Raw genomic sequence first — 21,097 nt, 5'->3', positions numbered from 1 at the left:
TTGGTTTAAAAGGTCTTGGCCCATGCCTTACACTTGTAAGGCTGTGGAGAAATACCTATCTAAAGGAGGAGAAACAAGGGGAGGGAAAGTGAAAGAATTCTGGGACCAAGAGATAGGTAGAAGTCTCTCTATAGTCTTCAGCTAAAGGTTTTAGCTAAAGCCTTTCTTAAAACTAAAATCCGAATGAACATAATTTAACTACGAATTCCTTTAGTTGTAGAAGTGAAGTGGCACAGTGGATAAAACACTGGGCCTGAAGTCAGGAAGGCCTGAGTTCAAATTTGACCTTAGACATTCACTAGGTCTGTGAATCTGGGCAAGTCACTTAAACTTTACCTGCCTCAGTTTTCTCATCTGTAAAATGAGCTGGAGAAGGAAATGGCAAACCATCCCAGCATCTATGCCAAGAAAACCCCTTTTTGTGAAGAATAGGACACAGCTGAAATGACTGAACAAGAAACAACAACAAAATAGGAGTGATAATAATAGCACTTACCTCCCAGGGTTATTGTGAGGATCAAATGAGATAATATTTGCAAAGTATTTGGCATGGAGGTTGGCACCTAGTTAGTATTAATAAATATTTTTCAGCTATCTAATGTTTTATTTACTGTTTTGGATATACCATAAATGTTTCCACTACAGAAAATAATGTTTTGAGTGCAGTACTTGTGACTGGGAATGGGTTTGCTGAAGGCATCTTCAAAAGGGAAAAAAGCTTAGAAAACAACTTGGAGTCTGGAATTCAGTTCTTTATAAAGTCTCTAGAAGGAAAAAATGAAATGAATCAAAAATAAAGAAAATAAAGGGAAAGAAGGCAGGGCCCGAGAGATGATTTACTGCAGTAACATGTCCTGGTCCTCCTCTCCTTCTCCGCCGCCTCGGAGCTCTCAGGCTCTCGGTTGCCTTCCTTCTCCTCCTTCTCCTTGTCCTTCACTGACAGCTCGAACAAGTTCTCCACCACTTTGTTGGTGTTTTCTTTGCCTGTTACTGCACCATTTATTCTTTCTTCTATCTCATTCCTGCATTCTTCAAACTTTGCCTTAAACTTCTGGGCATTTTCTGCGTTTACGAATCGAATGGCTAGCAGTTCAGGCTTGGTACTTTCATCAGCAAAGTCAGCGTGTGCGTTCCAAACCCAGGCCTTGTCACTGCCTGCGTTGGGCTTCAGCTACATCAGTGGTGCTATATAATGATTTGCACAGATCTTCAGAGTTTTGTCCCTTCTCGTGAGGAAGCGAATCGTCCCTTTCTTCTTGTGTTTCAGCAGCTTCAGGTCACTCCTCCCTCGCTCTTTCCGTTCTGGAAGGTGATTCTCAGAGGCAAATCGGGACAGCTCAGTCCACATCTTAAAGAGCTCCTCTTCGTCTTCTTCAAGGGTCTTAACTTCCTGCTCAGGAAGACACACTCTGGGGTCAATCAGTGGATCATGGTTTGAGGGGGTGATGTGGTGGTAGTGGTTAGAACCAGAGGTGCTGCGGCACTACGTCCGGTCAGGTCCGGTCCGGTCTGGTCCGGTCCGGTCCAGTCTGGTCCGGTCCATACCTCGTCTGGCGCTGGCGCCTTCTCACCCCGCACTTACCTCAGCCTAGCACGTCTGCACGAGCACGTGCGCGTGACCCCAACCCCTTGACCAATACTTTTTACAGTAGTTCATGGTAAAAGGTGTCGAAACATGAATTAAAACAAAACAAAACAAAGAAGTTGTACGATAGTTTCTTTCAAAGTCACAACCTCACTGCAATATAAACTGAGCAAATAGTACTATGCCCACTTCACTGATGAAGAAACTAAGGTTCAGACCAAGGTATCTAGGAAGTGTTAGAGTTGAGATTCAATCTTATGTATCCCCATTTCATTTCCAAGAATGATTAAGTTACACCACATTTATTCTGAAATTTCATTGTGTGCTACCATATAACATAGAACGACAGAATTGGAGAGTTCAAAGGGACCTCAGTTGCCATCTAAGAGCTCAATAGCACACAAGACAAATGACCTTTTTGTCTCTGCTTGAAGACCTCCAAGGAAGTAACAGCCACATCCCCTAGAGGCAGCCCACCCCTCTTGGAATAGCTTTCATTGTGAGAAAGATTTTCCTGATATTTAAATTTGCCTTTATTTGGCTTATATTTACTTCTTTGCAGCTTCTATCCACTGTTCCTGTTCTGTTCTTTGGGGCCAAATAAAACATTCCTAATCCCTTCTCCATGTGGCACCTCTTCAAAACCTTGTCTATTACCCAACCTCACTCTTCTCCTCTTCTCCAGGCTGAACATGGCCAGTTCTGCAATAATCATCAGTATACTTTTCTGAACTTTCTGGATGTTTAGATTCTGACTCATGCGTAGTAACACCTTTTCCAGGGTGAAAAAAAATATTGAGGCTATAAGTGCTTTCATAAGAGAAGTTCCAGTGAAGCCAGATATCCAACAGCCTTGAGGAATAGTCACCTGAGCTGAGCCAAAAAAAAGATAAAGATGCTAGGGGGCGGAGGTGTGAAGGCCTAGTTAAACCAGGAGAAGCAGGACATGGAGGATTAACGTTCTAGGGAAAGCAGCAAATATGAAGCATGGGAGTTTTCTGTTCATATCATGTCTCCATCTTGCAGTGGCTTGAAGATAGGAAATGGAGTGTTTTGTGTGATGAATAAAGATGACAAGACTGTTTAGTATAGGTAGAGAATGTAAAGATAGGTTAGGATCATGACATGAAAAACTTTTAAAGCTAAACATAAGACTTTATATTTGCTCTTAAAGGATTAAAGTCACTTTTGAGTAGGATAGTGACATTTAGATCTGTGCCTAAGGAAAAGTACTTTGTAGCAAATTGATTGGGCAGTAGAGTGCTGGGCCTAGAGTCAGGAAGACTCATCTTCCTGAGTTCAAATCTAGCCTCAAACACTTACTAACTGGGTGATCCTGGGCAAGTCACATAACCCTGTTTGTCTCATTTTCCTCATGTATAAAATGAGCTGGAGAAGGAAATGACAAATCACTCCAGTATCTTTACCAAGAAATCCCCAGATGGCTTCATGAAGTATCAGACACTGTTGAAAAATGACTCAGCAACAACAAAACAAATAGATTAGAGACAAGAGAGGATGATGTAGAGAAATTAATTGAGAGTATGCAACAGCCTAAGGGAGAGCTCATGGGGGCTTGAATTAAGGTTGCTAGCTGTGTGATTGGAGAAAACCAGTCAGCTTAAGAGGTGCTTTATAAGTAGAAATGGCAATATGTTTCAAGTTCCTTGGAAATGTAGGAGTAGGTAGAGAAGAATTCAAAATAACACTGAAGTTACTGTCCCTCGCCCTTTCATGTTAACTGTCATGTTAGAAATAGGCTTGACACCAAAAAGTTAATATCAAGAAAACTTATTATAAAGAAAGTCCAGAGGATTTAGATGTTTCTGGCTAGAAGCAGGCTCCACCCCTCTTCTGGAGGGGCCTGAGTACAAGGGAAAGTGTGCTTTTTATGAAGCTGAATTCGGCACAAAACCTCCCAGGCCAGGATTGGTCCATCCCTTCCCAGGTTACACCTTTCCTTACATGTTTCCCTTTGATATGCTCAAGTATGTTCCCCCTCCCTTGGTCATACATCCCATGACTTGTTAATGAGGCTCTAATTTTATGCAGGGTGTGTCAGATAATAGTAATGAAGTTCATTAAGCAGGTACACCAACATTTTTCAGGTGTCCTCAGGTTGACCCTAAATGGTCTGAGCTGGCTTGACCCCTATCTTGATTTTGGGGTCTTCTTGGAACAATTCACTTACTTCCTATTGGTCAAGCCCAGCCCACCTACAGTGTACCACCTCCTGGGACCTTTGTTCTTTAAATCTCTGCATTATTCTACCTGTGGAAACTTAAGCCCTTCTAACTCTAATATGTCATAAGTACTGTTTTTCAATTCTTCTCAAGTGGATAACTTTGGATTTTACCAAAATAATCCAACCCAATTTCGTGTGGCATATTGAGTAACTTCTTTGCACTCAACATTGAGTAACATTGTCAAGCCTCATAAAAAATAAACAAACAAGTAACCAACAACAACAATAACATTTAATAGTATTTTAAACCATGGTCTGAAATTTTATTAGGCCAGAACACATAATTTCAAAAGCTAGGAAACTTCCTTCACTTATGGAGGTCACTGTTGACTCATTTGCAATTCTAAACCTATGGAATTGACTAGGGCATTCAGAAGTTAAATGACTTGAGGAAGGTCAGACAGAGAGTAAGTATAAGAGTCAGGGCTTGTACTCAGGTCTTTGAGATGCTAATGGTTTCTTTCAATACACCTAGCTATATTGAACCTTCAGATCTCAACCATGAGGTAGTAAATATGACCTTTAAGCTATTCTGACAGTCAAGGAACTGAGATGACTGTGACTCCGTAAACTGCCACACTGTATCCTTAACCTTAAGCATTAGAAAGCTTTATGGTCTCCTCTCAGGGCAAAATCAACAAGATTGGCAGTGCTTCCTGTATTTTAAAGGTGACAAGCTTCTAATAAAAAAAAGACGACAATGTTCAACTTTTCATGTACAAAAAAAAGAAAAAGAAAAACCTTCCACTACTATTGTGTTACCTCTGTTCCTCACAACTAGACCCTTTTCATGGGGCTTTTCATGGGAAGGCAATGTTGTTAATAAATATGTAGAGTACTAGACTTGAAGAGTACTAGACTTGAAGTGGGTTTGAAATCCTCCTATGACATTTCTGAGCACTACTGATGATGGGGAATGGGCCCAAGCAGAGACCTTTGACCCTTGCCCCCAAAAAGAATTTAGGTCCCATTTCTCAACAAGCCCCAGAAAACCCTTAAACTTTCTTTTGACCTCATTCTTGTCTCAGACGGTTGCCTGAGGCTATGCTGCACTCAACTGGCTTTTCCTTATTCTGATGGACTGGGTCTCAGAAGCTCTCTTTGAAGAAGCCTAGCCTTTGATCCCAGCTTTGATCTTATCAACCTCTTCCTTCCAGTTCTTTGTTACCCTAATAAAAGTCTACCCCTTCGTTGTCTATTCCTGGATGACTTAATGCAGTCACTACCAATTCCCCTAAACTCCTCCCCCAGTCACCCAGATCCTCTTCCCAGCCCCTCCTCTGGTTGCCCTAAATCACTTCAATATATATAAAATCCACCCTGGCCCTTATTTAAACAATGAGATTTCCTCATGCCCTCTCCTCTTTAGGGACGTCACTAATGTTCAGATTCCTTAAAAGTCTGACCTGTATGGCCCATCTGTAATAAAACATTTTCTCCAGCTAAAAGAAGATTTGGGTTGAATTCATTTGGGCAGGACTCATAGTGCCATGATTTCGGGGTCCCAGCACCCCAAGAATCTACACCTTATCACTGAAGCAGCAAGGTGGCACAGTGGATAGAATATTGCACAAGGAGTCAGGAGGATGTTAGTTCAAGTCCTACCTCTGAGATACAGTAGTTATGTAACCCAGAACAAGCTACTTAACCTTTTTTTGCCTCATTTTTTCTCATCTATAAAATGGGGATAATACTAGCGACTACCTTCCAGGGCTGCTCTGAGGATAAAAGAAACTATTTCCAAAGCACTTTACAAACCTTACAACACTATATAAATGCTAACTACTATTGTTGTTACTACTATATGATCCTCTGTAAGTCACAACCTCATATGCCTTAGTTTTCTCATCATACTCCTACAGAATAGGGGTAATAGTAATATTTGTAGCATAAATTTTACCTATTTTTCTTTCTCATAAATGGTGCTATTCAGCCTAATGGCTGTTGGAGAACTAGGGAAAGCCCATTTTGCAGAATAGTTGGAGCTTTATGACAAGACAGTTGTTAATAGGTTCAGGAAAAAAAAATAAGCACTTTGGATATTTAAGTTCCCATTGTCCATAATCCTTGCAGTAAAGCACTTAATAAATGTTTGTTCAATTGAATGGCAGAAAGAAGTAATGAAGGGCTCCCTGAAAAATGTGCTGTAGAAACCTTGAAATTTAATCCATTTGTGGTGAGAAGGCTTGCTCCTCTATGGTGGTAGGAGTCTGTAGGCAGAAGGTTTCCTGTGAAAAATGGAGAGGTGGCACAAAGAGAGGTGGGATGGGATATTGACTTTATGCTCGATAGGAAAAGAAGGCCTACATGAGAATCATTTGAAAGAACAGAGGCTATTTAGCCGGGGAAGAGAGGAGTCAAGGGGCATATGATATGATAGCTCTTTCAAGTACTTGAATTGACTTGCTATCACATAGAGAAGTATGATATTTGTTCTGTTTGTCCTTATAAGGAAGAAGTCAGAGTAAGGGGTGTAATTTGCCAAGATATGAAGGAAAAACTTCTAACAATTAGAGCTATTAAGAGGCAGAGACTTTTTTAATGTTTGGGGGCTTATTTTCAGAATTTTGCTTTTTTATATGTTTTGTTTCTCCTATATTTGGTTTGGGGAGGAAAGTTTGTTATTTTAATTGCGTGTTTTTGTTTCACTTGTCATTTTTGTAAAGTTTTCTTAATATATTGCCCCACTCCAGTCATTCAGCAATATATCTTCCTAACCTCCTCCCCCCCACATGCAATCTTTTCTCATAATAAAGAAAAACTGTTAAAAAAAATGATTGGTGTGTGACAGCATATGAAACATTCTGGCCCTGTCCCCTATCATTTCCCAGCTCTCAATTAAGAAGAGAGGTATGTTTAATCAACTGGTACCCAAGACCAAGACTAGTCATTGCATTTAATCAAAGACATATTTTGAGTGTTGCTTTCATTTCCATAAAATTCTGCATATTATGCTTCTGGTTCTGCTTTCTTTACTTGGTATTAGTTTGTATAAGCCTTCCCATTTTTCCTGAATCTCTCTTATTCTTTGTTTCTTATGATTTTTGCTTACGATTTTACTTACAGTGTTGTTCTTTAGCTCTATTTGTATTTGAGCACCTTTGTCAATGGAAGTGAGAAAAACTAAAAATAAAAAGCACTACTACTAAATTTCATTTTAAAATGAAAAATTAATAGATTTATATTAAAGTACATTGTAAATGTGTAGAATATTAACATTATACATGTAAATTTTAATGTTCATATGGACACATCTGCAGAATCTGAAGCATTATATATGTTTTTAAATAATCTGAGTCCTTCACTGAACCTTTGATAAAGTCTTACTCTGATGCCTCCTTATATAGTTTGGAGGTGCCACTCCTAAGATCTCTGAAGGCTGTGGCTTCAGTGCTCAACTTCTTCAAAGTATAGACAGAAAGGATTTGACTATGGTCCCAGGATTGAGTTATTTTATGTGGACCAGCCAAGCTAAGCTGGGAGAGACATAGTACCAGGTAGACTGAAGGGCAATTAATATTTTAGCCTTAATTCGTTAAGACCAGTTAATGAGTTGGAGAGGGATTCAATTCAAATCAACTCAATAAATATTTATTAATCTTATGTGCCATGTATTATACTAAAAGCTGGATATACAAAGAGAGGCAAAAGTCAGTCCCTGCCCTCAAGGAACTTGCAATTTAATTAAGGAGACAATATGCAAACAAATATATACAAAATAACAGATAGGATTGTGTGGGCTACGAAGACCCTTGCCAATAAATTGGAGACTCAGAGATATTAGCAAAAAGAATAGTTCATGTATTGGCTTTCTCAAGAAGGGGCTCCCTCAGGGCACCCAAAAGATGGTGCCGACTGAAGAGAGTGAAAGTGTGTTCAGCTCAGCAGATTATACAGATTCTCACCGCAATCCCCCTGGCCACCCACTGCCTTTTCTTCCCATTGGCTGGGCTTCGGAGCTCACAGTCTAAGCGGGGAAAATTCTCCCCAGCGCCAAGAACAGAAAGGGTGAGAAACAGGGAATGGTTGGCTTGAATGACAAGGGAGGGGGCCTGAGGAGGGATAGAATCTGGGTGCACAGGCTGTGGCTTTGTCACCTGATCTCGTGACACTCAGCGAGGCAGCTTCTGAGAAATGTAGGGGGCGGTGAGCTTTTATCCTACACTGAGGAGGCTTCACTATTTCAGCATTCCATTCAGGATCGATAGGAAATAATTGAGCGGGAAAAAACTAGAATTAAGAGATGTTAGGGAAGGTTTCTACAAGAAGTAGGATTTTAGTTGGGACTTAATGGAGGCCAGGTAGCGTTCATTAGCGGTCTCCAGTAGCAGAGGAAGAATACACACTGACAAAATTGCAGCTCTTTCTAAAATGTTGAATAACTTAGTGATCTTCATTCTCTGCCAATTCAATTCAAGTACCTACTATGCATCAGGCGCTGTGTCAAGATCTGAGTATACAAAGACAAAAATTAAACTACCTGCCTTCAATGAGCTTACTTTATACTGAAGGATAAAATGGCCTACTGAGTCAAATCTGAAACCCAGTGACTTCAAATGTGAAAAGGTAGCTTAAAAGAAAAGCAAAGAGAAGGAGAAACAACACTTTTAGGTTTAAATTAGCATGCACATAGCAAAGTGACTTTATTATAAGTTTGAAGGCTTCATTTTTCTTTCAAGTATTTTCAGTTTTGATTTAGCCACCCTTCTATGTTAGCAATTCAATCAAACCTCTCCAACTGAATAACTTTGCATACAGTAGGAAAACAAAAGAAAATGAAGGTTTTCCTTAACTGTGGCAATGACATTCCTGAGAAAAATTCTCACAAGGTTGGGTAAACAAGTCTGGGATACTGAAGGTGAATATCTGCACTACCATTAAAAAATAAATTAAAAAAAATAAATTAAAGGGCTTCAAGGAAACCATTTTGAAATCAAGATTTCTCTGCTTGACTGACATCCTTACCCTATGGCTCCTTTGTGATTGATACATTACTTTCAAAAGCACATTTTAATTTGGTCCTGTTTAATCTGAGAAGAATTCCATTATTTTTTGAAGTAATTTATGAGACAGAGATAGCTACCCTTGAGTTCACATGTACAGAATGGGCATCTCAATCTGTGATTTTTAAGTGAAGCTAGCTCCCTACATGTAAATTCCTCTCACTATTGCAGCTTGGCAATCCCTCATTTAGGATTTTGCCCGGGACACTGAGATATTAAGTGATTTGTTGAAAGTTCCACAAATGGTATGTGTCAGAAACAAGACTTGAACCTAGATCTTCCAGGTCACTTCACTACCCATTAGGCAATGTTGCCTCCCAAAGGTATTTATAGTAATAATGAATGTTAAATAACTACAACAATTATGAGCTTGAAGAAGCACAGGAAAAGACAAATTAAGACATAACCCTAGATCCTTACAGCTGGGGTAGCTAGGTGGTACAGTGGATAGCCTGCCTGGCCTGAAGTCAGAAAGATTCATCTTCCTAAGTTCAAATTTGGCCTCAGACACTTACTTGCTCTGTGATCCTGGGCAAGTCACTTCTGTTTGCCTCAGTTTCCTCATCTGTAAAATAAGCTGGAGAAGGAAATGGCAAACCACTCCAATATCTTTGCCAAGAAAACTGAAATGGGGTCATGAAGAATTGGACATGACATAATATGACTGAAAAACAACAACAAAAAGATCCTTGCTACAGGAAGCAACTCAATTAAAGAGATGTCTGCTATAAGCCTTATTGCAGAGGAATTTGCTAATTGAAGATATATGCACATATATATGTGTATGTGATTATATGTAATAAATGCACATATGCACGTGTATAATACACATAGGCACACAGATAAACATAATGTATACATATATGTATGCGATTTTATAGACACAATATTTACATACACATATATTGTCTTTTTTTAGCATAAATATATTCTATTTGTTTTTTGTTTTGTTTTGTTTTTCACCGTATGTTTCAGCCAGGTGACATAGTGTATAGAGTACTGAGCCTTTTAACTGTGTGAACCTGGGCAAGTCATTTAACCTCTGTTTGCTTCAGTTTTCTTAACTGTAAAATTACCATGCAGAGTTGGTGTGAGGAACAAATGAGATAATATTTGTAGAATGTATTTAGCCCAGCAGCTGGCACATAGTAAAAGCTATATAAATGCTTACTTCCTTCTTCCTTTCCCTTTCTACATCTATTTATATAATATTTCATAATAATATGTATATATCAATATAATCTAACTCTAAGTGCAGAGGTAACATTGAACCAACATGATGTGTTGGAGAAAGCAATGCACCTTGGGTCAAAAGCAGTAGGTTGGAATTTTATACCCAATATTTCATAACCCTGTGACTTCAGTGAAATCACTGAGTTTCTTTCTGCCTCCACTTATTTCCTCATCTGTAAAATGGATTGTAAAATGTAAATTGTAATGCAATATTCACCTGGCAGAATTTTTGTGAGAATCAAAAAGGAGAAAGGCTATGAAGGGTATTATTGTTATTGTTTACATTTATTCTGTGCACACTGTAGTTGTACTTTTATATACTCACTATTTTATTTTATATTATACTTGAATTCACGTATGTCTGTTTCGTGTATGATCTTATTATAAGCACTTAATTGTTAAGCTCCCTAAAAGCAGGAATCATATATCATTTTTCTATATAGCTCCCTCAGCATCTAGAACAGAGCTTTGTACATTACAGGTAGTTATGAAATAATAATAAATAAAGAATATATGATTCCATTAGTTTAGAGAATCTCCAGTGGAAGAACTCCCTCCAAAATAAATCTTAGGAAATTGCTTAAGGCACACAGAGATTAAATGACTTGTTCAGGGTCACAGAGCACATGGCTAGAATGGCTTTTGGACCCAAGTCTTCCTGTCAGCAAGGTCAGTTATCTTTTTTAACAAGTGTTTATTTACAGGATAAGCACACAACCATATACAGAAGGAAATATGTATATATATACGAGAGAGAGAGAGAGAGAGAGAGAGAGAGAGAGAGAGAGAGAGAGAGAGAGAGATTATAATGACCAAGCTTGATCCCAACAAAATGTACTTACAGGTAGAAGTCTATAATATCGAATAATGTGAAGATTTTTAAATATGGTAGATATGTTGACTGGTTTTGCTGAATAGCTTTTTATTTTCTTTTAAAAATTTTTGTTACAAGGGATGGCTTGATAGGAAAGCACAAGAAGGATAAGAATATGATGGCATCAATTAAAAATTTAAAAATTAAATTTACTTAATTAAAATAAATTTAGCATATGTTCACTCACCTCAGTTAGGGTATAAATGCCCGGAGGGCAGGAAGCATGTTTTGCAGAATCTAATGCAATAAGGAAGTGTTGAGCAATGTCTATACTTTTGAACAGAAGAGTTTATTTGTGACAGTCACTCCGTAGAAATATAAAACTTCCCCTGAGAACTGCTTTTGCTGCATCCCATAAGTTTTGATGTGTTGTCTCATTATTGTCATTGTCTTGGATGAAGTTATTGATTGTTTCTATGATTTGTTGTTTGGCCCAATCATTCTTTAGGATTACATTATTTAGTTTCCAATTAATTTTTAGTCTATCTTTCCATGGCCCTTTATTACATATAATTTTTATTGCATTATGATCTGAAAAGGATGCATTTAATATTTCTACCTTTCTGCATTAGATTGTGAGGTTTTTTTATGCCCTAGTACATGGTCAATTTTTGTGTAAGTGTCATGTACCACTGAGAAAAAAGTATATTTCTTTCTATCCTGATTCAATTTTCTCCATAGGTCTACTATATCTAACTTTTCTGAATTCTATTCACCTCCTTAACTTTTCTTGTTTTGGGTTTTTTTTTTGTGGTTAGATTTATCTAGTCCAGAGAGGGGAGGTTGAGGTCCCCCACTAGTATAGTTTTGCTGTCTGTTTCTTTTTATAACTCCCTGAACTTCTCCTCTAAGAATCTGGATGCTATACCACTTGATGCATGTATGTTTAGTAATGATATTACTTCATTGTCTATGGTGCCTTTTAGCAGGATGCAGTTTCCTTCTTTATCTCTTTTGATAAGATTTATTTTTGCTTTTGCTTTGTCTGAAATCAGTATTGCTACCCCTGCTTGTTTTTACTTCAGCTGATGCATAATACATTCTACTCCAGCCTTTTAGCTTACCCTATGTGCATCCCTCTGTTTCAAATGTGTTTTTTGTAAACAACATATTGTAGGATTATTGTTCTTAATCCATTCTGCTATACATTTCCATTTTATAGGAGAGTTCATCCCATTCCCATTCCCAGTTATGATTACTGTGTCTTTCTCTCTATCCTATTCTTCTCTCCCCCATTTATGCTTTTCTTTCTCCTTTTCTCCCTTACCCTCATCACTAGAATTTTGCTTTTGATCACCATCTCCTTCAATTTGCCCTCCCTTCTACCAGCCCCCTCCCTTTTCTTTCCCTTTCCCTCACTACTTCTTCCCTCTCTTTTATCCCCCTTCCCTTTTCTTTCCCCTTTCCTCTCCTACTGCCTACATAGCAAGTTAAAATTCTATACCTGAGTATATTATTCCCTACGTGAGCCAAATCCAAGAGAGTAAAGTTCAATGTTCATCTCCCTCCCTTCTTTCCCTCTACTGTGATATGTCTTTGTGTCTCTTCATGTGATATAATTATCCTTTTCTTCTTCCTCCTTTCCTCTTCTCCCATTACAATTCCTTTTCACCACTTCATTAGACTTTTTATCATCACATCAAAGTCAGCTTAATCCCAGCCCCTCTGTCCATGTATATCCCTTCTAAATGTAATAAAGATACAGTTCTCAAGGGTTATAAGTATCATCCTCCCATGTGGGGATGTAAACAGTATAACCTTATTGAATAACATGTTTTGTTTTGTTTTGTTTTTCCCTTTGCTATTTACCTTTGTATGCCTCTTGTGTGTCTTGTATTTGAAGATCAAATTTTCTGTTGAGCTCTGGTCTTTTCATCATGAAAGTTTGGAAGTCCCCTATTTAGTTGAATGCTCATCTCCTCCCCTGAAAGATTATGCTCAATTTTGCTGGGTAGTTGATCGTTGGTTGTAATCGAAGCTCTTTTGCCTTACGGAATATCATATTCCAAGATCTTTTAATATAGAAGCTTCAAGGTCCTGCATAATCTCAACTGTGGTCCCACAATTTCTGAATTGTTTCTTCTTGGCTGCTTGGAGGATTTTATCCTTGACCTGATAATTCTCGAATTTGGCTACAATATTCCTTGGATTTTTCAATTTGAGATCTCTTTCAGGAGGTGATCAGTGGATTCTTTTGATGACCATTTTACCTTTTGGTTCTATGGCCTCCAGTCAGTTTTCCTTGATGATATCCTGAAAGATGCTTTCCAGGCTCTTTTCTTTTTTCATCATGGCTTTCAGGTAGACAAATAATTCTTAAGTTATCTCTCCTGGATCTATTTGCCAGGTCAGTTGTTTTTCCAGTGAGTATTTTACATTTTCTTCAATTTTTTTCATTGTTTTAATTTTGTTTGACTGATTCCTGATGTCTCATAGAATCATTAGCTTCCAACTGCCCAATTCTAATTTTCAATGAATTGCTTTCTTCAGTTGGCTTTTGTGCCTCCTTTTCCATTTGGCCAATTTTACTTTTTAAGGACTTTTTTTCTATAGTGAATTTTTATCCTTCCTTTTCTAAGCTATTGACTCTGTCTTGCATACCTCTCATTTCTTTTCCCAATTTTTCTTCTACCTCTCTTATTTGATTTTTAAAATCTTCCTTGAGCTCTCCCAAGAAATCTTTTTGAGCTTGAGACCAGTTCATATTCCCCTCTAAAGTTTCAGATGTGGGTATACTGACAATGTTATCCTCTCCTGAATTTGCATTTTGATCTTCCCTGTCACCAAGATACTTTTCTAAGGTCATTGTTTTTCTATGTTGCTTTTTGCTCATGTTGTTTGCCTTTTTTTCAGGCTTTTAAAGTTGATCACTGCTATGGGACCAGGGGGCACTGGCCCAGGGGGCCTGGTTACTGGATGCTGAGGTTGGGCTTGCCATTGGTTTGCTGGGATGCCTCCCTTCCTGTACTGGTCCCCTTCAGCCACAGGAAGAGGGACTTTTCACATTAATCCCTCTAGCCTCAGGAGCTAAAAGACTGTGTATGTCATCTTTCTGCTGACTCTACTATTCCAGGATTTTCCCTGGGGCAGTATTTTCTGGGTTTTTCAATGCCATTAAGGAAGGGTGGGAGCTACTCATTGCTTATTCTGCCATCTTGGCTCTTGGAAATCGAAATAGGGGACTTTCAAACATTCATTCTGTGGGCTAATACTCCATGAGCAGTGCTGCTGCCACTGCTGCCGCTACTACTCCTGATTCAGTCACTCCCAAAAGTTCCTGGTTTGCCAGTGCCAGGAATATTGCACGCCCTGCAGTTTTGTGCTAGACTGTCTCTCACTCAGTTCCACAGACCCCTCCAGCTGACCTTCTAAGTTGTCTCTGGTGTCTGTGGGCTGAGAAGATTGGAACGCACTATTGCTGCTGGTGATTTAGTACCCAGAAGCCTACTCTGGGTTTGCTCAGGCTGAGTGTGCACTGTGTCCTGTGCATTGGTCACTCCTCTCTCAGGCCCTGCAACAGACCTTTCTTGTTAACCTTTTATCATGGTTGTCTTGGGCAGGAAATCTGCCTCACTCAGTCTCTTTGTGGGTTCTGCCACTCTAGAGTTTATTCAGAGTCAATTTTTAGAGGTATTTGAAGAGATTTGGGGGAGAGTTCAGGTGAGTGTTTGCTTTCACTCTGCCATCTTGGCTCTGCCCAACAGTCATGCCATAAGCATTCATTTATTAAGCTCTTACTATATATCAGGCACTGTGCCAAGCACTGAGTTGCAAAGGAAGGTAAAAGATAATCCTTGTCCTAGAGGAACCCACAATCTAATGAGGGGAGATGAATGTCAATAACTATTTGCAAAACAAAAAAGAAAAAAAGAAAAAAGCTACAAACAATAAATAGGAAATCATCAACAGAGGTAAAATATAAATTTCAATAATTTAAAGAATTTAAAGGGATTAGATAGGCTTTCTGTAAAGGTGGATTTTTACCTGGAACTTAAAACAAACCAGGGAGAGTGTTCCAGGCCCAGGAAGCAGCCAGAGCAGATTCCCAGAGCTGAGATGAAGTATCTTGTTCCGGGAGCAGCACAAAGGCAAGTTTTACTGGACCAAAGAGTACTTGAGGAATAGGAGCATGTGATATAAGAATCCATTCTTACACGAGGTAGGACTAGCTTATGAAGAGCTTTGAACTCAAAACAGAGGACTTTGTATTTGATCACAGAGATGATAGGGAGACACTGGAGTGACCTGATTAGAATTCCTTTTGGGAAAATCCCTTTGGTGTCTGAATGGAGGATGGACTGGAGGGGAGAGATACTTGTGGCAGGCTAAGCAACCAGTAGGCCATTGCAATTAACCAAGTGTGAGAAGATGAGGCCCGATACTAATGTGATGGCAGTATCAACAGAGAGAAGGAGTGTGTTCAAGAGATGTTGCAAGGGTGAAAGGGACAGGCTTTTACAATAAATTGGATATAGTGGGTGAGAGAAAGTGAAGAGTTGAGGATGATACCTTGGATGGTGGCAGTAATAGGGAAGCTTAAAAGGGGCACACAATGATGAAAAAAAAAACACCAACTTCAATTAACATATATATGTCACTCACCCCTAATTTTTTTAAATTAAAATCTCTCATTTTAGTCTTACATAGAAAAATCAGATTAAACATGTGCTCATGATAACATACCTGGTTAAGTACAGAACTAAAATAAGCTTCCAGGTCTTCTATGTTATAATTCTCTGGCAGTATATTGAGATATAAAGAATAGGCTGGGGTTCTCAGATGAAATCTATTGTCCAAATGATATCAAAGTAAAAGATCTAATAACTTGTATGGTAAAATCAAAAGCAATGAAGTAACTTATATTTTGAAGAAATTATAATGAGTTCAGTTTTGGACATGTTGAGTTTAAGATGTTTGAAAAACACTAGTTTGAGATTTCTAAAGGACATTGGGAGATATGAAACCAGACGTCAGCACTACTTCAAGTAGATCTGAGAATCATCAGCATAGATATTATTAAATCTATGGGAGCTGATGAGATAAAAAAAAAAAAGTAAAATAGTATAGGGGAAAAAAAAAAGGAGGTCCTAGAACAGAGCCCTCTGGGACACTCATGGTTAATGGGCATGACCTCAATGAAGATCCAGTAGAGGAAACTGAGAATGAGAATTTGATAGATAGAAGGAGAACCAGGAGAGAGTAATGCCCAGAAAATCTACAGAGTATCAAGGAGAATGGCCTGATCAATAGTGTCAAAAATGTAGAGAGGTCAAGAAGGATGAAGCTGGAGAAAAGGCCATTGGACTGGGTAATTAAGAGATCACTGGGAACTTTGAAGAGAACAGTTTTGATGGAATGAGAAGGTGGGAAACCAGATTGCAGAAAGTTAAGAAGAGAGTGAGAGAAGAGGAAGTAGAAGTATTTATTGTATATGACTGTCTGCAGAAGAATAGACCAAAAAGCAAAAGAGATATGGGTTGATAGTTAGTAGGAATGGAAGCATCAAATGAGGGCCTTTTTGAGGTTGAGAGAGATACAAGGGATTTGTTGGCAGTAGAGAAGCAGTCAGTAGACAGTGAAAGATTGAGGATAAGAGAGAAAATGGGGAGGATAAGAGAGAAAATGGGGATAATAAAGGGAGCAATCTGCTGTAGGAGACTGGATGGAATGCGATCACACAAATCAAGGAGTTTACCTTGGCAAAGAGTAAGCCCATCTCTTAGTGTGAGACAGGAGTGAAGGAAGAGGGAGTGGCAGAAGGCATCTATTTGATACAAGATGAGGAGGAGGGGAGAAGAGGGAACTCTAGGGGAATGGTCACATTCTGTTTCATTTTCATTTTATATCCCCAGAGCCTAGTATAATACCTGGCATATAGTATACAGTAAGTGCTTGCTGATTAATTCATTGATAATAACAGACTGAAATTTCCTCCTTTTAAAGAAAACCATATAAAAATGGGAAGCTTGTGTTTGCATCTCAATAAGTCACCTTTAGCTCACTGAAAAGCTTCTTTCCATAATGACAGTAGTTTTTACTGCGTAAGAGCAGGTACAGTCATTTCCAAGTTCAAACTAGGAGAAACATAAACTAGGACATGGTCCAGGCAAATTGCCTACTCTGCTCACTTAACCAAGCTATTGGAAGGGAAAGTAGTGATGACCTCAAATGATGACATTCTTTCTTCATTTTAATGGGGGTAGGTGGGTAGGCTGCGCATTTTAAATTATTATAAATAAATAAATGCAAGTTTCAACTAGAAGTAATGATGCTTGACACAGAAAATAAATCTTAGTATCTTGGTTCCTTTGAGTTTTAAAGAAGTTTTATGTTAAAAGGGTTTTATCTGTTAGCTTCCCAGTATAATAGAAGGAACACTGGATCCTGAGACTGAGGATTTGGGTTTGAATCTTGAGTCTGATAATCATTAACTATATGACCATAGGCAAACAGTTTGATCTATCTGGGCCTCATTTGCACCATTTGAAGAAAAAAACAAAACACAAACACAAAAAAACTGATTAAATTCCATGTTCCTTTCCAAAAATGGTTCCTTTTAAAGGGTTTTAAATTCAAATTTGATTAATTTATACAGTCTTCCAGTAACAAGCTTACCTTTGCAAGGACAATTAAAAACAAAAGGGTAGCTGTTCTTTTTATTTAAAAAAAATAATAGCTTTCATGCGCTAATTGAAGTTTCTTTTTCCTTTTAACTTCCTTGATCAAAGTGTTAGAAATAGTCTTGTTTGGATCCTCTTCTTATCTCACACTTGGGTGAAAAAGAGTGTGCTGTTACTGAATAGAATGCTTACTCTGGACAAACTCCAGTTTAAGTATACTTCCAGCTGTTAGGATAATGAATTTCTGACATCTTTCTTGCCAGGAGGGTAGTTCTACTAACAAACAAATACTGCCTCCCTGTCTCACCCCTCCCCACCCCAATGCAAACAAATACCCCCATTAAACACAAAATCCAATAAGCTCTCCCCATGATTTCTCTTCATAGATTGGCTTTGGGTTGGTAAATGTAAATTACTTAATTGCTTGTGATTTGACCATGCAAGTTATTAAGTCTTTTACTTTCATATCATTTGGACAGTATACTTCATCTGAGAACCCCAGCCTATTCTTTATATCTAAATATACTGTCAGAGAATTATGACATAGAAGACCTGGAATCTTATTTTAATTCTGTACTTAACCAAGTATGTTATCATGAGCACGTGTTTAATCTGACTTTCCCATGTAAGATTAAAATGAGAGACTTTAATTAAAAAAAAATTAGGGGTGAGTAACGTTATATAATATGTTAATTCAAGTTGGTATCTTTTTTTTTGTTTGTTTGTTTTGTTTTCAATCATTGTGTGACCTAGTGCAGAGAGAGCTGTCCTCCTAGAAAGGATGTCTCAGTTTAATATTCTGTCTCTCCTATATACAGGTTTGTGATTCTGGGGCTTAACTTCTCAGTGCCCCAGGCAAATCATTAAGAGTGTAAATTGTAGAGAAGGTGCTAATCAGTATTGGTAGAAGAAGTTCCCTACTGAGACCAATAAAATCACAGATCTAGTTATGTATACATATACATATATGTGAATGTGTGTATACATATGTCATTATGATCTCTATTCACTCAGATTCTCCTCTCTTATAAGACTGGTTCTTGTGCATGGATAAGTTTAAGAAATATTTTCTTTTCAAGAATTATGTTGAAATGCACATCAGTACAATAGAAAGAATATTGGGTTCAAAATAAGAAGACTTGAATCCAAATCTATATTTGATATGGCTACATCTGGGTGCAAAACTCAATTAACATCTCTGGCCTCATTTTCCTGAGAGTGGAGATCATTATTCCACACAGAGTTGAGATGCAGCCAGGAGAGAGGCCCAGAGGGAAGCTATCTTCTTTTAAATAAGGCAGGACCCTTCCCAGAGCACTCGGGGTTTACCATGTAGTACTAAAATGCAAAGGCCTTTCAGCCCTGCACACTGCAGGGCAAGAAGCAGACTTTGAACTCTTGGATATTTCACCAGAACCAGGAAAATCTACTCTGAGAGCAGTCTACAGGATGTCCTTCTTCTAGAAGCTTCTTTGTACAACAGAGACTTTCATTTCTGGCTTTGTATCTCTAGCACCTGGCCTGTAGGAGATGCTTAACAAATGCTTTTTGATTGATGGATTCTACCAACAAGCTGCTTGACTCTTCAACAATAATTCTGAAACTTCTAAATCTATCAGCATTTCTTCTTCCACCATCTTTTCTATTTTCATTTTTTAAATTTAATTTTAATTTATATTTTTATATTAAAAGGGTTTTTTTTCCTTTTCAGAAAAAAAGCCAGGAAATTAGTAGTCTAGAAATGCAATTGCTTAATAATTGCACAACAAGGCCAAAAAAGTCATTCTCTTTTCTGAAAAGAGATAAAAAGTAAGAAACTGATTAAGTGAGCCCTCCTTGAATCTCTCAGCTCCCTCTGTGTGATGGAGCTAATAATTTTATAATTTAAATTACAATTATTTGTTCCTCTTTATCATCCCCACAATTAGATTATAGTCTTCTTGATGGCAGAGGCTATTAATTAATTAATTAATTAATCCTGATAACCCCCATACCATCTAGCCCAGTAAGCAACTTCTTCCAAAAAGAAGCTGAACCTAAGTTCTTTGAGTTGTAAGAAACACTAGATGTCATTTAGTCTAAAACTTATTTCTCCACATACAGGTGAAAGTCATAATTCATATTATGTTTAATTATGTAATTTTTAGCCTCTTCTCTCTGATTTTACATTAGTCTCTAGAGAAGAAAGATTTGGGTTTTTTTGTTTGTTTTGTTGTGATCCTCTATGTAATATATTCAGAAGGCACTCAGATTATATAATTCACTAAGTATTGAATAGTAGAAAGATTTTACAAAATATTTTGTATGTACTCATGGATGTCCATGTCTTTTCCTCCTCACTTGTGATTTCCCAGGCATGGGGGCCAGTGAATGAAAAGGCCTAGAGCTCAGATATGAAGTGTTGAGGACCAGAGAAATAAGTTGACTGGATTGCAGAATACAGGATATAATGTTCAATGAGCCAGAAAGATAGGTCATGGCCAGGTTGTAACAGGCTTTAAAAGTTAAGCATAAAGGAACTAGGAACCAGTAGAGTTTATTGAGTAGACACGCAGGAAAAAAAAATAAAACAAAACATTAATTAAGCATTTAGTTGTGTGCCAGGCACTGTGCTAAGTGGTAGGGATACAAGTACAAGCAAAAGGAAAGACAGTCCCTGACCTCTAGGAGTTTACATTGCGTTGGAGGAAGACAACACCAAAGGGAGTTTAAAGAGGGAGGGAGGCAGTTGAAAAAGGCGATGAGGCAGAGATGTAGGTACCCATGTGGGCAAACAGCACTGAAGTACAGAAGTCTAGAAACATAGCCAGCAAAGTAATGAAAAATGTCCAGCCTGGGCTCCTCCCAAAAATGAAGACACTGAGAAGAACTCACCAATGGGAGAAGATGAGCAAGAGAAAGGGAACAAGCATTTATTAAGGACCTACTATGTTCTGGGCACTTTACAACATTTTGTCATATGAGCCTCACAACAACCATGTGAAGTAGGTGTTATTATTATAATCCCCATTTTGCAGTTGAGGAAACTGAGGAAAAAAGCGGTTAAGTGAATTACGCAGGTGACACAGCTAGTAAGTCACTGAGGCCTGATTTGAACTCTTAGTTTTCTGGCTTCAAGCTCAGCACCATATGCTCTGTACCACATAAGCTGCCTGGGAGAGGAGTGATGTTGTCAGACATACACTTAGGAATGTCACATTGGCAACAGGGTGGAGAATGGATTGAAACGGGCAGATGAAGATGTCCAGCTCCATTATAGGTGGACATATCTTTAAGGCCCTGTCACTTGAAACCATTCAGAATCTTGAACTCTGAAATGTCCTTTGCCTTGTAATCTATACTCTAGAGTCTTCAGAAGATTCCCATTCATATCCTCCCTCTCCGAGAACCTTCTCTTTGGCTTCATCAAGACTCCCATTCCTTAATAATAAAAATAACAATAACAACAATAATATATCTAGTGCTCTGAGGTTTGTAAAGCACATGTATGTATATATGTATAAATGATCTCATTTCATTTTCACAACAATCCTGTGA

General features: G+C 38.2%; 1 pseudogene; it reads right to left on the bottom strand.

Moving 5' to 3' along the window:
- Nucleotides 1-836: 836 nt before the first annotated feature.
- Nucleotides 837-21,097, bottom strand: part of LOC110194891 (ran-specific GTPase-activating protein pseudogene) — a 91,942-nt pseudogene continuing 71,681 nt past the window's right edge.

The sequence above is a fragment of the Phascolarctos cinereus genome, unplaced genomic scaffold (genome assembly GCF_003287225.1).
Source record: "Phascolarctos cinereus isolate Bilbo 61053 unplaced genomic scaffold, phaCin_HiC Scaffold_9;HRSCAF=440, whole genome shotgun sequence".
Classification (NCBI taxonomy): Eukaryota; Metazoa; Chordata; class Mammalia; order Diprotodontia; family Phascolarctidae; genus Phascolarctos; species Phascolarctos cinereus.
This window is presented reverse-complemented; position numbering and strand designations above follow the sequence as displayed.